Source organism: Patagioenas fasciata, chromosome 4 (assembly GCF_037038585.1).
Source record: "Patagioenas fasciata isolate bPatFas1 chromosome 4, bPatFas1.hap1, whole genome shotgun sequence".
NCBI lineage: Eukaryota > Metazoa > Chordata > Aves > Columbiformes > Columbidae > Patagioenas > Patagioenas fasciata.
Genome location: NC_092523.1, coordinates 52748446 through 52764896, shown reverse-complemented (window position 1 = coordinate 52764896; position 16451 = coordinate 52748446). Strand labels below are relative to the sequence as shown.

Here is a 16451-nt window from a genome sequence, read left to right as displayed (position 1 = left end):
CATCATCTTTGTTGCCCTGTGCTGAACTCTCTCCAGCAGTTCCCTGTCCTTCTTGAACTGAGGGACCCAGAACTGGACACAATATTCCAGATGTGGTCTCACCAGGGCAGAGTAGAGGGGAAGGAGAACCTCTCTGGACCTACTAACCACCCCCCTTCTAATCCACCCCAGGATGCCATTGGCCTTTCTGGCCACAAGGGCACAGTGCTGGCTCATGGTCATCCTGTTGTCCACCAGGACCCCCAGGTCCCTTTCCCCTACACTGCTCTCTAATAGGTCATTCCCCAACTTATACTGGAACCTGGGGTTGTTCCTACCCAGATGCAAGACTTGCCCTTGTTATATTTCACTAAATTTTTCCCCGCCCAGCTCTCCAGCCTGTCCAGGTGTCGCTGGATGGCAGCACAGCCTTCTGGCGTGTCAGCCGCTCCTCCCAGCTTGGAGTCATCAGCAAGCTTGGTGATAGTGCACTCTATTCCCTCGTCTAAATCGTTGATGAATGTATTGAATAGTACCAGTCCCAGTACTGACCTTTGAGGCACTCCACTAGATCCAGGCCTCCAACTAGACTCCATCCTATTGACCACGACTCTCTGGCTTCTTTACTTCATCCAATTCACAGTCCACCTCACTACCCCATCATCCAGTCCATACTTCTTCAGTTTAGCTGTGAGGATGCTGTGAGAGACTTTGTCAAATGCTTTACTGAGGTCAAGACAGACCCCATCCACTGTTTTGACATCAGGTCTCCACCTGGTTACGTCCTCATAAAAGGCTATGAGGTTGGTCAAGCATGACTTCCCCTTGGTGAAGCCATGTTGACTGCCTCTAATGACCCTCTTATCCTTGATAAGCTTTGAGGTGGCACCAAGGATAAGTTGTTCGATCACTTTGCCAGGGATGGAGGTGAGGCTGACCAGTCTAGAGTTATCCGGGTCCTTCTTCTTGCCCTTTTTGAAGACTGGAGTCACATTTGCTTTCCTCCAGTCCTCAGGCACCTCTCCCGTTTCCCAAGACTTGGCAAAGATGATGGAGAGCGATCCAGCAATGACCTCAGCCAGCTCCCTCAGCACCCGCAGGTACATCCCATCTGGACCTATGGATTTATGGATGTCCAGGTTGCTTAATTGCTCCCTAACCCAGTCCTCATCAAACAAGGCCAGCTCCTCCATTGTCCTGCCTTCCTCTGGGGCCTTAGGGGTACGGGGCTCCTCAGGACAGCCTCCGGCAGAGTGGACAGAGACAAAGAAGGCATTCAGTAACTCTGCCTTTTCTGTATCTTCTGTCACCAGGATGATGCTGCTAGACAAACTCCTGTGCGTTGGTGGGGTGCTCTGACCTAAAGCACTAACCAGCTACAAACTCATCCCCCACCAAACCACTTTATTTATTTATCTCCCTGCTGACATTCAAGTTTTAGAAAGTGTCTTCAAGCTTTTCCCTGCAGTTAGGGCAGACTCGTTATTTCCTTTTTGGGAAAAGCTCAGGTTCCCATGTAACTGAATTCCAGGAGCTTGGTCTTCAGTGGAAATACTAAAGATCACAAGATTCTCCTTCATTGTGCACAGTGTTTTTTCCAAGCTGTGCCTTGAGCTATGGCTGAAATTTCCCCAGCTGTATGTGGAGATGAGGAATCCTGCAGGTTAGATTGTGTCTCTGCATGTGACTGTACTCTCCTAGTTATGCAGTGGGGAAATTTGTTTCTGTTATAAACCATCAGGAAATAATAATCTCACTGGAGCAAGAGGAAGGGGGAGAGAGCTGAGATGCAGGAGTCCTGGGATCTATAAATCTCCTTTATGTAGTCATTTCACTGAAGTCAGCACAGGAGTATGTCTGCCAGTGTATTTTGGTCAAAAGTGGCTAGTTCCAGCTTAGAAGACACATACTTGGAGCTGATTCGTGAACTGTGCCCAGACGTCCACTTCTTTTTTGCACCCACTTGAATGAACAATGTAGTATTTCATCAACAGTGAAATCAAACTGGTATGACCGAGTGTGTGTTGGCAGGTACTGGACATGTCTTCTCTGTGCACAAGTTGTGAAGCAGAAATAAGGAGTTAGATTTGACAGACCTATCACCAAGTCAGCATAGCCACCTCAGCATAGCATTAAACCTGGTGTAATTAGCTTGACCAAGAGGCAGCTTTTATTTTCTTTGGCTCCATGCCATGCTGTCAGGGCAGTATGGAGCTAGCATCTCCTCGGGGACTGTGTTGAGCAAATGTGTGTGTGCAAGACGAGGGTTCAGTGGTGTAGGAGGATGTTTTGTAGCTTTTTTGGGTTGTGTTGTTATTGGGGTTTTAGTTTGATTTGTTTTTTTTAAGTGTGCTGTGGTCAGTAAAGTGCTAGGAAGAGTCTTTTCACTGTTCTTAGCTTCAGAGCTTGCTACGGATCTTGTTTTGTTCGTCAGAACAGGCTAGTATGTTCAGGCCACAATAAGATCTAAGCTGCATTGAATTTTTGGGGAGAGCTTTATGAGAAACGTGAAATTAATGCTTTTAACTTTCATATGAGCCAATAAGGCTGTACATGTGAGAAAAAACTTTTGAGAGGAAGAAGAAAGAGCTGCACCTTTTGATGAAGTCAAAGGATGTTTCAAATGGAAGTGGAAAAATTCGTTCTTCTAGAATGGTCCAGATAGACTGTGTAACACCTCAGTCTCCAAAGTGGGAGGGTCATGAGGTTTTGTGCAGAGAATGTCTCCTCCGAGATCATCCCGCAAGCTTTTTTTAATAGGAAAAATATTATTGTTCAAAGAGAAACTGTATTACTTACTGGAAAATGTAATTTTTCCCTTACCTGGTTATGAATTACTGAGGCTGATAGTTGCCTTTCATACCTGGTTTCACCTACAGTAGCAGAAGGAGTGTAGACTTGGTTTATGTTTATTTTTTACTGGATACTCTTAGAAAATATGTACAGCAGTCAGAGCTGTGAAAGTACTGAGAGAGGTTTAAATGGTATGTTGAACAGGTAGAAATAACACTGCTGGGGAAGTAGCAGTGTAAACTGGTGGTGGATCAGGTGAATAATGAACAGTGGAAAGGAACAGAGGGAATCTTCCCAGTCTCTGAGCTTCTTCTTATTGATCAAATTTTCTCCCAGACTACTAGTAACTGTGTTCCTACTTAATACTGCTCTGTAAAACTTCCTCACTTGACTCAGCTGTGGGGTCATTAAAATTTAATGAGCTCTGAGGTCTAGAGAAAATAAATTATTTGGGCAAATGTTTAATTGCAATGAAAAGTCAGTGTAAATGCAATTCATGGGCATTTGGAAGAACTTGTTTACTTCTTTTGCACAAAATTTTACCTCTCTAACGTATTCTGTGGACAAGCCATTACCATAAGAGTTTACATAGAAATGATAACATGCAGTGATGGATGTGGTACATACCTAGTACATTCTCTTCATGTCCCAACTTCCATAGCAAAGAGTTTAGAGATATCCCAGTATGGTCTTGGTAGAGAATACAGAACTTCTGCCCTTTTCTACCACTAAATCTCCAAGCTTGCTCACCTTATTCTTTTCTATTTTCACTTTCCCTTTTAACCAGAGACATTTATAGACATTGCTTCCCCCTTTCCTTCAATACTGTTTTGTGAGATGGCTGGTAACACAAAATCCTCACTGAGGAGCCAGATTTTTCTGTTCATAGTGCCCTTGGTCTGGGGTGGAGTACAACTGTCACGTTTCTTAAGTGGAAGCTGGGAGTTTAGTCCTGGTTTGTTTTTTTTTTTTTTTTTAATTTTCAGGCATGCCTTTCATCACAGACCTTGAAAATCTATTTCTCTCTGCAACCTCTCTCAGATCTTGTTTAATACATCCTATGGGCTGCATAGTTATTTGTGGTAGTAGCAACATATACTGTGATTGTATACTCCTGTCCTGGTTTTGTTAAAAACAAGACCAGTTCTCTTTTAGTGATTTTTCTTTCAGCTAAGTTCTTCTAGGTGGCTGTACTTTTCTGAGTTTTAGCCTGAATATTTTTCCTAGGATGCTGTACTTGGCGATGATAAGACCACCAACAGAACGCTGAAGAAGCTCATGTTTAGATTTATTACTATGGTAGCCAAGAAAGACTGATAAGTTTTCCCACATTCCCTTGTGAGAGGGGCGTGTTTGAGGAGGGGTGGATGGAACAGGTGACTAGAACTGGCCAGCTGAGGATCAACTGAGTATTCCATCCCATAATGGTCATACCCCAGTACCCTCGTGATCACCCTCTTATATCGTCTTTCTGACTTATTTTCAAATAAATACTTTTAAACATTAGTAACTGGTCTAATAATGGAATCTAACTCACATCTTCCCCATCCTATCTGGTTTTGGTATCTGCAAAGCAAGGCACAGCAAGCTGCTTCTGTGTTGCTGCTCAGCAGGCGATGTGCAGGCTTGCCCAAGAGAGCTGCAACTGCAACATTGCTGAACCAAAGCGCTGTGAAATCTCCACAATAAGGGAAAAAGCAAAGCCTGACAGAGAAGGAACTGCAAAAAACAGCCTGTGCAGGTATTTTCATCTGTTCTAAGGCTTGCTATCTCCTGGAAACTTAGGAAAATGTTATCTCAGTCCTAACCAGGAATCTGCTGAACTATTTCAAACTCCCTCCTTATGCAGGTGAGGTCCCTGTCCCCATAAGTTGGGTCCATTTGTTCTGTTCTTTCTTAAGCTTGGCCTAAGAGCAGTGTAACATAGGGAGGTAGTCTCTTCCACTCTCTGTGTGCAGCATTCTTTACTAGCCTTCTGCCAGGCTTATTGGGGGATATTTTATCTGGAGCTGTTGTATTTCCTTCTTGGGTGCTTCCTCTGTGCCAGTGCCGTATGTGTCCTTCTTGGCATCCACATGCTGTGACCATGTCAAATCCTACTTCTCGTGGACCCCTGCTGTGAATAGGTGCTTTAACCTGGGTAATTTCCATCTGAGTTCCAGACAGTTGGCAATTGTGAAACATTAAGCATCATGATTTCTCTAAAGATACAGCCTAAGTAGTTATATAGTGCAAGTAAATTGCTCTGAAGATAGTGAAGAGAAATGTTAAGGCAGAGGATGCTATTGTCACCTGCTAAGCTAGTGATATTTCGCAGCTCATCATGTTGATTCCATCAAGATTCCGCAGTAGACTTTGCTCATCTGTAACAATGGTTGGTATCAGCTCTCCTGTAATGCGACATAAATCAGTAATACCTCTCCCTTTCAGGGAAAATGTGCAACAGTTTATTGCCTTGTAGAAGGAAAAATAAATTAACAGTGCTGACTGTAACTACAGTGAAACACAAGGGAAATCAGTTTGCAACGAAAACATCTGTAAAGGAATTATCTTGCTGAGAATTAGGTATAAGAATTGCCACTTTAGTACCTGACTAGCTTAGATGAAAAGCTGAATTGCTGAGCAGCATTTCTCGTACTGTGAAGTAATATAATTCTAAGGCAAACACATGAGGTGAGGGCCAACTTTATGATTCCTGCAGTCCTGATTCTTGGATGCTTGCCTAAGCAGAGCTGAGCTTACCACACACATGACAAAACTCCAAGCCTTGTGGTTATTAAGAAGACTTGGACTCTTCCTAAAAAAGTGCAAAGGAGGGGGACCTTTTATACTTGAGGATCAGTGGGCTTGTCTGATTTGAAGGAGGAACACAAAAAAGAATAGGTTGCAATGCGGGAAAAAGGCCAGGATTGGGCAGATTTCTCCTGTTTGTGCCATTGCTATGGAAACAGATATTATGTTTTTTAAACCAGTGGACCAAGTAGGTGTGGGTAGACCTTTGACCTTGGTTCATTTTACCTTTTTAAGCTACTGCAGGAATGGGAGAAAATAAAAGATGTATTGGAGGAGGTAACAGCATATTGCTACCCAGGACTCTGGTGAAAATGAAAAGTTGATTTGCACAAATGGACTGATTATTTTGAGTGTGCTGCAGCTTCCTATATGAAGTATTATTAAAGCCCTATAGTTTTTGTTTTCCTTCCCCCACCTTGCTGGGAATAATTACATATTGATACCACCTGGAAAAGAGGGAACACTCACCCACCCTAGTGCTCTTATGCAAGCTGTAAGCTCACATTTAAATCAGATGGAAGGTTTCTTTGTAATGTAGAGCCTGGTTAATTTCTTCAATTAGTTTAGTATTTCTGTCTGATGAAGTCCATGGTATGATAAGGATCTTAGGGATTCCCAGTCTTTCTTCTGTTTGTGCCACATTCTAAATTTTGAGGTCTTGGTGTGTTTCATACTGAAGGGCTTAAAATTTTTATGTGTCATGTTAGAGAGAGCTTTTTCGGGCTTGTGAGATTTGGACAGGAAGGAGGGCACCGATTTTTGATTGTGGGTCTGTTAGGTTTTATTATGTGGATGCTTATAACGAACTGGGCTTGATGTGTTAGGTCTGACAATTTTATGCTCCTCTGAAAGTAATCCTGTTTGTGTATGAACATATTAAATACAGAATGCCATTTCTGCTTAGAAAGCATGTGTGTCCTTTCTCTATGATGTGGCTATGCAGAGTTCCTCAATGTGAACTCTTGGACTTAATGGGTAGAAGTATGACTTTGCATAAGGCTTTTTGATGGGAAATTATCTTTTAAATTCTCTCTGAGGTCATCAGTTGTTAAAATAATTTTAAGTAGTCATTAAGTGCTTCATTAGAGTGTTTTCTTCTTAAGATGCTTAGTTCAATTAAAACTTAATTGCGCCTATTTCTTATTGTCCTTTTTTACCTTCCTTTTTCCTAAATGGACTTTGGCTCATGTATTTTTGAGGTTTAATATCAGTTGAACTGAATACTGTTGAGTTTCTGAATTGATTCAATCATTTTCACTTAATGACCATGAAGAGTTTTGTTAAGCTAGAGTGCCATTAAACTCAAGCGCTGTAGTATTTGGAGCCAGTAATCACTGGGGGAAGGCCCATAGGCAGAAAATAGGATTGGAAATTGAAGAGAATGTGATGGGTTCATTTGCTGTGAATCCAGTGATAATCACCTGAAGGCTACCTGGTCAAAGGTGATCAAAAATCAGTAGTTTGAAGGGAGAAAGCAATCATTCTTTTAGGATATACTTTCTAGTGGTATCTGTGCTTTTGACCTGGGCTCAGCTCTGCATTTTCCTCTTGAAGTCTGATTAATACTTCATCATGTGTTGCAAATAAATATATTTTATGTTGTGAATAATTTTTACATAGCTGCTGTTTAACTAAAGAAAGCTCAAGTGGCCTTTTCTTCCTATTGATAGTGGGGTAAAAACCCAGACAGTTTCTTTTATTGTTACATCTGTATCCATCAAAAAATAAGCTGTGAATTGGATGAAAGGGGAGAGAGGTATTGTTTTCAGAAAAAATGGCATTTTGTCTTAAAATGGCCTAAAATTAAATTATTTAAAGAGATTTAAAAAAAAAAAAAATGAAAGGGTGTTTGAAATTAAAAGACTTTGAATTCTTAAGTTATTTCTTTATTTTATTTAGTTTTTCTTAAGTTTGTCTCTCAAATTCCTCAAAATTATTTTCTGTTCATCTTTTGCTCAAACACATTTCTAAGCATTTTTTCAATATTTTAACATATTAACTTTTTTTTTTTTTTAATTATGCTAGCTCAAGATGTGGTCTGTGGTTTATGTGAAGTAAGGAGGGAAAGTTCCCACGTTGTACTAAAAATGAGTAGCAGGGGGCATCATAAGAGTTGAGTGCAGTATGAAAGGTGCTGGATTACCTTAATCACAGTGAACAATTTTGTATGTATTTGGATCAGGTAAGATTTTCAGATGTTGGCTTTGGACTTACTTTCCTGTCCTGTAAATTGTTGGGATTAGCAGCCTTGACAGGCTGGTGCTGTGGCAAAGAAAGGATGTTGTTAATTCAAGCTAATGGACATCAGTTAAAATGTTGGTCGTGCCTGAACAGTTTTTAATCTTCTCATGGATTAGCAGGGTGAGTTAAAAATGAATGAATGGGTTTACCTTCACAGCTAACACTTGTGAAAATTGTGAATTGCTTTGCCTTTTAAATATTGGATATCTGTCTGGAGTTTAGAAGACCTTGGTTTGTGGGGGGTGGGTGGGGTGTGTGTTTGGGTGTGGGGGTGTTTGGTTTTATTTTTTTTGGTGTGGGGGGTTATTTTGAGGGTTTTTTTGTTTGTTTTTATAGTGATAGTATGGCTTTTGCCCTTTAGGCTAAAAATATGTTCATGGTTTTAGGGTCTTACTTGCTCCACCAGGACTCTCAGTTTTCAGGTTCTCTACCTGCTGCCCCACTCTCTCTCATAGCACTTTCCTGGCTAATACAGCTCACCCAGAAGGTGTTTCTTCGAATATCTGCTCTAAAGTAGGCATTTGTTCAATTGCTCATCTTCTCTTGCAGATTATTGATCCTTTCTCAGCACAGACTTTTGACTTCTCCCTCCCTTCTCTATTACTGCGTGTTTCCTTTTCTCTGGAAGTGTGATCTGCTGCTGACTGGCCTGGTACACACATAACGGAATCATTAAGAACATGTTTGCCTGCTCTCTTTCACTTGTAAAGATGTGTGTTAAGTTTTGCCCTACTCTAAACCTGTGATTCCCATGGAAGTAAATAAACAACTTCATTTAATGTAACATTTATTGTTATGTGAGGCTTACTCATGGCTTCTGAATGTGACCAGTCCCTATGGTAGCTCTTAGGTGGGAATGGGGAGAATTTGAGGGAGGAGCTAACTCAAAATTTGTAAGGGCTGCTGGTGTAGAGTCCATTGACTGAGTCACATGAGAGCCTTCTTCACACCACCAGTGTCAAAACTTTTTGCCCATAAATTGATCACAGACTTGGCTAATAGAGATACAGAACTATCTGAGCTGTTGTTATTTAGCATCTTTTCCTTATGAGCTTTAAAAAAGGCATAGCACCCCCTTCTTCTTTCTTAACTGACAATTATATCTTAATAAAATGCAGGGCGAGAGCTACTTCAGCAAAGATTGCCCATGCTTAACAAACTGCTGTGCACTTAGCAAGTATACTTCAGCTGCCTTGAAGAGTTTTGAAGTAGTAGAACAAGTTGCTTCAGGTTGGACAGTTCTACATCACTGAAGCATGTTAGTACAGCATGAATGCTATTTATCTCATATTAGAATAGATTCTAAACTTATTATGTAAGGAGCAGGAGCTGTGTATCTTCATGTTCTTTAAAAGTAAAGCTAGGTCTCCAGCAAATGCTCTGCTGCCTGTAAAAGATACCAAGCTCTATCTTTTTGGGTTGGGAAGAGGCTGTGCATAGTATGGGAAAAAACTTTTTTGCTATAAAGGCCCCAGGAGCTGTGCATCTCTGACTCAAACCATGTGGGACTGAGGGAAACATCTAGCAAGAAACAATATGTAGAACTGGGGTACCTCGAACTAGCAGTTGTGTTTTGCAGTTCCAGTGGAAAACTGGTTGCGGTAGGTTTCACTTGCCTCCTGCTTTTCCACACAAACTCTACAGTCTCCTGAGAGGCTTTTCACCAGGCTCTTGGCACCTTGTGACAGGTCTCATCTTCCTCACTTTCCGTCAATATCCATGAACACAGCGATGCCAGCCTGTGGTTTGCTGTGGAACAAATTGCTGTGTGAACACAGCACTAGTAAATTCGTTTCCATGGAATCAGTGAGTCAGACATATAGGTGTTGTGCAGATAGCTGAGCTCAGTGCATGGGCAGCAACACCCATTAAAAATAGTTGCTACCTTTAATTTATAAATACATCAGGAAAAGCTGAAAAAAATGATTACAATGTTTGAAATGTAAAGGGTTAAATAAGGCATATTCAACCAATATTGCTCACTCTTTTTTTTTTTTTTTTTTTTTTTTTTTTTACTTAGGAATGGTTGAGGGGAAGAATCCTTTTGAAGCCTTTGTTGGAATTGAAAGATTGAAAAAGAGCACAAAATAGGTGAAATAGACTAAAACCGCGGGAGTTCTTGTTCTTGAAGTATGATCATGTTTCCTTGAAAGGAATTAGAAATAAACGCCTCTTAAAGCACTAAGATAACAACAGCAAAGTAAACAGACTGTGTTTTTGCATCTGATGTTGACTGTTACGAGTAACCTTGGGACTATAAAAATGGGCAAAGCTCATCGTCCATCATTCAAACAAAGATCCAGTGAGCTTGTAGTATCTTGTTCTGGGATGTTTAGGGCTTTGCTTTTCACTGTTTTTAGCTGTTTGTTCATAGCAATGCTGCAAAAGCTTCCACCTTGTTTGGACAGGCCGTACCCTTAATGCACAAAGGAAAAAGGGGAGTGGTAAAAAGGAGAAGAAATGCAGGGGGAATAAAAGGACCTAGAAGAGAGTGAAGAGTGAGAGCAGAAGTGAAGAAAATCCTGCAGCCTGACTGCAATTTTTATGTGAGCTGTTGTCTCTGCTTATTTCATGTATTTACGTGACAAGATCAGGTAAATAATCTTGTCTGAACATAAGCAAATAGTCATAGAGGCAGTAGCGATCCAGATAAGGTTATGCTTTCATGTGTCATGGGACGTGAAATGTCCCCTGCTTCATGCTCAGGGATGGAAAGGTTCTGTGAGATTTCAAACATTGCACTTCTCAAAAAATTACAGGCCGCCTTAAGAATGCCAGGCTTAAGCAAAATATTAATTAAAAAGTGTAGCAAGTGACAACTGGACTAGATCTGACTAGAACTGGACTAGATCTGGACATCTGTGCATCCAGATTAAATCCCCGTGTTTTGCTGCAAAGTTTTGAGGTCGAAGTCACAATCTGGTGCCCCAGGAGAAGAATACAGAAAGGGATCTTTCTCCAAAGGCAATGTAAGCAGCAGTTGAAGATAATCTCACAGATTGAGCAGCCTGGGTTTTTTTTTTTAGTGAAACAGAAAATTACTGCTTTGCTACAAATGATACTTTGTTTCAGTACTTTGTCTACTTTGCTTTTTGAGGGACAAAGTTTTTTTTTTGAGGGACAAAGTTTTCTGAAGTTTAGGGCTGTCAAACTTCAGGCCCCTGCAGAATATCAGACACCCTGATAGACTGGTCTGGGATTAGGGAGATGCAAATTCTGAATCGGGCATAACAGGGAACTGAGCCTGGGACATACCCAATCTGTGTGAGTCCTTGAAGCAGCTGGCTTTTTTAAATAAGAGTCTTTTGTTGGTATTTCTTGTCAGAGTTCATCTGCCTTGGATGACTGCAAGTCCCTGCATTAGGAGGCCTGGATTTGTTTTTCTATGGTAGAACATCCAACTGGGATGTGGGAACCTGGCAGTGGCCCCTTAGCCACTTGACCCCCTCTCATGTACAGCTGCCATAGGTCAGAGCTGGGAAAACTCTGGTTTAAATGACTGGAACACCTTTTTGCTGCATTTCATGTGCATGGATCATCCAGCAGAATTCAGACCTTCAGGAAGGTGATGATGGGCTCTCCTGTGGTTGCAGCTCTGTGAAGTTTCTCAGCCTGTCTTCTGCAGAAGAGTTTCCAGATCACTAGACTTCTGCTCAAAGGCAGTGATATCTTTTTGCTAGAGCTAAGCAGGTGCAGGAAAAATGCTGTGCTTGGAGAAGAATCAAATACCATTCTAATAGCTAATTAAAAATAAATGGTGTTTTGCTTTCATCACCTTTAGACACTGAGCCCTTAACCAGGTCACTGTTTCCAATCTTTATACTAAATGATGTGATCCTGTGTTGTCTGAGAGATTGAATACATGACCTGCCCATTTGTTTCTGTCAGCCCAGTTAGAAAAAAAGCCCAAACCCTCTGTAGATGTATTGCATCTTCACTAAGAATGTTCTTACCTAGGTGTAGACCTCACCTAAAGTCATTGTACATACCTTTAAAACTAGGAAGTTAATACAGTTTCTGTTACAAACTGGACATAAGCTCTTTTTAGTAGTTTTGTAGAACCTGGGTAGTAGAAGGAAAATTCTGTGCATCAGTTAATTTCTGGTCTATTTAAATCCAATTTCGTTGCTCTGAACCACTTAAATACTGTTACCTTTCTCACTGTACTTATTCAGGGTTTTTAACTAAGCACTTTAAAGTAGTGTAAGTGTTCCCCTTGGTGTGCTTAATCTAGCAAATGTTGCTGACAAGTTTGTTTCCTTGTGTTTTGTTGCCTGTCCATTTCCTACCTAATAGATGACATGTGGGACAGGCCATTTCCATCCCCAAGCTGAGGACTTCTTAGCTCACAGAAATCCTTATCCAGGAGTGAGGATTAAAAGCAGTATGCTAGTGCAAACTAAATGAGATATCTAAACAGATTTTATTTTCTGACTTTATCTTCAGAGCCTCATTTTGAAAATCATTAAGTGAGATGAAACCTCATATTTATTCTCCCCATGACTCAGAGGGAATAATAAAAATTCATACTGAAAATTATTAATCCCATTCAATATTGCTAATGTGTCAGCTGAATGCCAGTCCAAACTTTCTTTATATATATAAAATAGTATCTGAGCTTGCTTGTTGATATTGCTGGAGCATTTCCATTTAACAACTCTCCTGCTGCTTCGGAGACCTCAACATTTGTGGAGTTTTGACCTCTTTTGCTCGCTCTCTGCTGAGTGCTGTTGTTTTTGAGGCCTTGCTTGTATGTGTGGAAAGGTCGCATGTTGGAAGTGTGAGCCTCCCTAGACTCAGTAATGCATCTTGTGGCGCTGATGACAGTTTTCCTACCATTGCTTTTGCCATTTCTGTTATCCCGGGTTCCTCCCATGTCCAGAAGCAGAAGTTCTGGAACCCTTTAAGTGATGTTACTGGTGCTCCTGAGAGCTCTTCCCTCAGGAGACCCATGGGAGGATCCTGTAGCTCTTTGCAGGAGAAGTGGAACTTTCCAAACTGCCTATGTGTGTCTGACCATTCTGATAATGAGCTTTTATTTCTTCTCTGGAGCTGAAGAGGCCTTCAGATTTGCTTTGGAGAGGGCTGATCCTCTCTTTCATTTGGCAGTGATGCCAAGGGCACTGGCTGATCCCAAGGGGACTGTTTGGAAAGGATTGGCCACTGCAGAGCTGTATTCTGGCAAGGATTCAGTGACATTTCAGCCACTTGTGTTTTGTGGAAACCAAAGGTGCATTTTTTTTTTTTCTCACTTCCTAAGTTTGCAGACGGGTAAGGACTGCAAATACCTTAGTAGAAATCCTGTTCAGAAAAAATAAGTCATGAAAAGTCTGTTTCTGAAATGAAATGGGCAGAGCTGCCCCATCCCTGGAGGGCACTTGTTCTTCTGGACCAGCAGAGACTAGTTTTGGTTTTCTTTCTGGAGTTATCAATACAGGGTAGATACGTTCTCCCATCACTAGTGGGTATTTATGAGCTGGGAAAGGGAAATTATGGGTTAAACAGGCAGTGTTCACTCCCACTGCCTTTAAGGGCAAAAGCCAGAAGCCTTTTACAAAAGGGATAATCAGCCTGTCAGGGTGGAATCTGGGAAACATGACAGTCTACAGATTGTCCTTCAACCATACTGTCCTTGTTTCAATAATTCAAGTGGTTTACCTGTGTTTAGAAAGCGTCAGTAGATTCTTGTGGTTGTTTTAAAAAGCATCTAAAGTTATTGATCATGACTTGTCTACCTCTCTTGCCTGCTGAAACTCACATGGCAGTAACACCTGAAGCATGACAAGCTAAACTGTGCGTTGGAAAGGCCTGGTTTTAACTCTTAAGCTCCCAACTACCAGCAGGGGCTTATGGAGTACTTGCTTATTGAATGACATTTTGCAAATGTTTGTTTTGCTATTCCTAATTAGTATTAGCGTATTATTGGCAGTCAGCCCTCAGTAACATTTGGAGCGTGATCACATAACTTCCCTTTGGTGTTTTGTTGTGCATCACGTATGGGAGATCTGCCAGGAAAACCAGCGGTCTGAATTGAGAGCCAGTGTCTAATGTCTACCTTTCATTAGCTCAACCCAATAATTTCTCTGGGTGTGTTTTGTTTTGTTTTGTTTTTTCGGATGTCATTTAGTCGAGTCCATCCAACAGAGGTGTAAAGCCAACTTGTAATACTGCCAGTAGAAGCACTGGTTACTGGGCTGATGGGCACAGTTTCTGTATAAGCAAGTAATACAGACAGCATTCAGTAGTGTTTTATCAGTGCTCATTGTTTTCATTCAAAATATTGCCCTGCCTTTTTTTTTTTTTTAAAAAAAAACATTCTATCCCAGATCTGAGAAAAAAACCTTGTGGGACCAACATGTGCAAAGTTGGTAGTGTCATCCCTGTCAATTTGGTGTTAATCCTTGGCGTGTACTCTGTGTGCATGTATGTGTAGACAAGGTAAATCAGAAAAGTCTCTCTTCTTTTGGGGAAAGGTTAGCAATTTTTGGACATTTTGCTAGCTCTTGTGATGCTCAGTGTGTTCAGAAACAACTTTGAAAAAATGGTAGAGCCTTAAAGTGATGAAGCTGGTTGATGTATGCAGTTATTTGGGTTTGCAAGGACAAAGGCTTGACTGTAGGTCTACAGAATGATCTCATAAAACTGAGTGAATTACCATTAAAATGACAGAAAATTCAGTGTCGACAAGACCAAGATGACACACTGTGAAAAATCAATGCCATATATGCAATGATGGCCTCTGAGTGAACCATTGCTGTCAAGCAACAGTCTTGTAGCTATGAAAGATAATTGTTTGAAAACATCAACTCAGCTGGCAAGTGGCAGGAGAAGTTGGGTATAATGAGGAAAGAAGTTGAGAACAACACAGGATTGTGCTATACCTTGAGAAACACATGCTGGTTTTGTCCCCTAATCTCAGAAACAATTTTGGAGAGCTAGGAAAGTTACAGAGAAAGACAGCAGAAATGAGAGATGGATGGAATTCTGAATAAGGAATGGCTTACAAAGTATTTCTGGAAAATTTTGCGGAATATATAGGAGAGATGTGTAATCCTGATTAGTTTAAGGGTGGATACAGATGCTCCTCATCGTTTCTTTAACTGAAAGAAGGGGTCTGTCAAGTAGAGCTGGTAGTGGCACTAGATTCAGATAAGAGAAGTGGCTTCATGCAGTCCCAAAGGATGTTGTGGATGCAAGAAGTTTGCAAGGGTTGGAGAGACTGGATCAGCATTTAAAAAAGACATCCTTTGATTTTTACTGAGTTGAGGAAATGACTCCAAGTCAGGAAGAACACCAAACCAAAATCAGTTGGTGGCTGAGGAACTATTTGGGGGAATGTATCTTTCACTGTTTTGTAAATCCTACTAGTCTACCTCTTGATTGTGTGGTTGGTTTGTGTGGGAGATTTGAGGGATTTTCTTGAGGTTGTTGTGTGGATGAGTTTCTATTAGATGGAGATTTATTTCTGAACTAGCCAGGCTCAAAGGAATTTCAAAGCCAGTTCGAAAGCTGAGAACAGCACCTGCTGTGGGAGTGAGGCAGTTCTACAATAACAGGGCCTCAACAAGACGTAAATCAACAGACCTGTTAGCAGTGAGACTCGGACGCGTGGACAGCTCGTGAACGTGGACGATAGCCAATCAGCTAATGCATGCTTGGAGCGTGGACGTGTGATCAGGCAATAACTGCATATATAAGGAGGCTTGTTTCTGTAATAAATGGCTTCACTTGAATTCATATTGGATTATGTGGAGTCCATGAGTTTTCGCCCTCGCAGGTGGTGACCCCGACATGATCCATAAGAGAATTTACACGAGGCGGGCGACTGCTGCGGGGAGTGAGCCCCAGCTGGAACGGCTCGGCTGGACCATGACCAGGACGCAGTCTGCGAGCTGCGTGACTCCTGATTGATCGCTACAGAAGCGACAGAAGAGGGATAAAGGATCCAATATCGTTGCAACGGACACCCAAGAGGTGAGCAGCTGAGGGCGAGAGGAGATGGGGCAAAATATTTTTAAAGAAAAAGGAGTAGTACTGCGGCTCCTCCCACATATTCTCTCTAAGAGAGGGGTGAAGTATGAGGAGAGTAACCTCAAAAGACTGTTAATTTGGTGCAGAGGCAATGGGTTTCCTCCTGACCTGTTAGGAGCTTTTCAAATAGAGACTTGGGAAAAAGTGGGAACAGTGTTGTGGAAGGCTATCAGTCACAGTGAAAAAGATATTATTTGCCTTGTAACAACCTGGAAACTGATAATGACTACAGTGAAGCAATTAAAACCTGAAAAGACTGTTACGAGCATTAGTGACTCAAAACTTAAACTTTGGGACAATCTAGGGCAGAAATCATGGGATAAAGTCAGCAATGGAGATAAAGAAGCTAAATCATTAGCAACTACATGGAAGCTTATAATTAGCACCTTAAAAGATCTTAAGGCTGAAAGGTCTGCTGCTGCCAGAATTTTTGGAGCGTTGCAGCCTGTTAAGTATCCTGAAAGCCGCTGTGAAGTTTACCTGGTTTGTGTCTTTGATACCCTCCCTATTCCATCCCCTGCTGTGCCTTCGGCACCCCTGATAGCTCAGCAGTCCGGGGTGGGGGGAGGAAAATGTCGAGCAGGTGGCCTCCTGTACCATTGCCCAACACTGAT

The 16451-nt window shown here is 41.5% G+C and overlaps 1 long non-coding RNA gene across 5 annotated transcripts in view; it reads left to right on the top strand.

Annotated features, from left to right (window-relative positions):
* The window catches only part of LOC139827822 (uncharacterized), a 256089-nt gene that overhangs the window by 81003 nt on the left and 158635 nt on the right, over positions 1–16451 (top strand). For all 5 annotated transcript variants that reach the window (XR_011738841.1, XR_011738840.1, XR_011738838.1 and 2 more), the window contains one exon: positions 15584–15780. This is a non-coding gene — a long non-coding RNA (uncharacterized lncRNA). The remainder of the gene's footprint in view (positions 1–15583; positions 15781–16451) is intronic.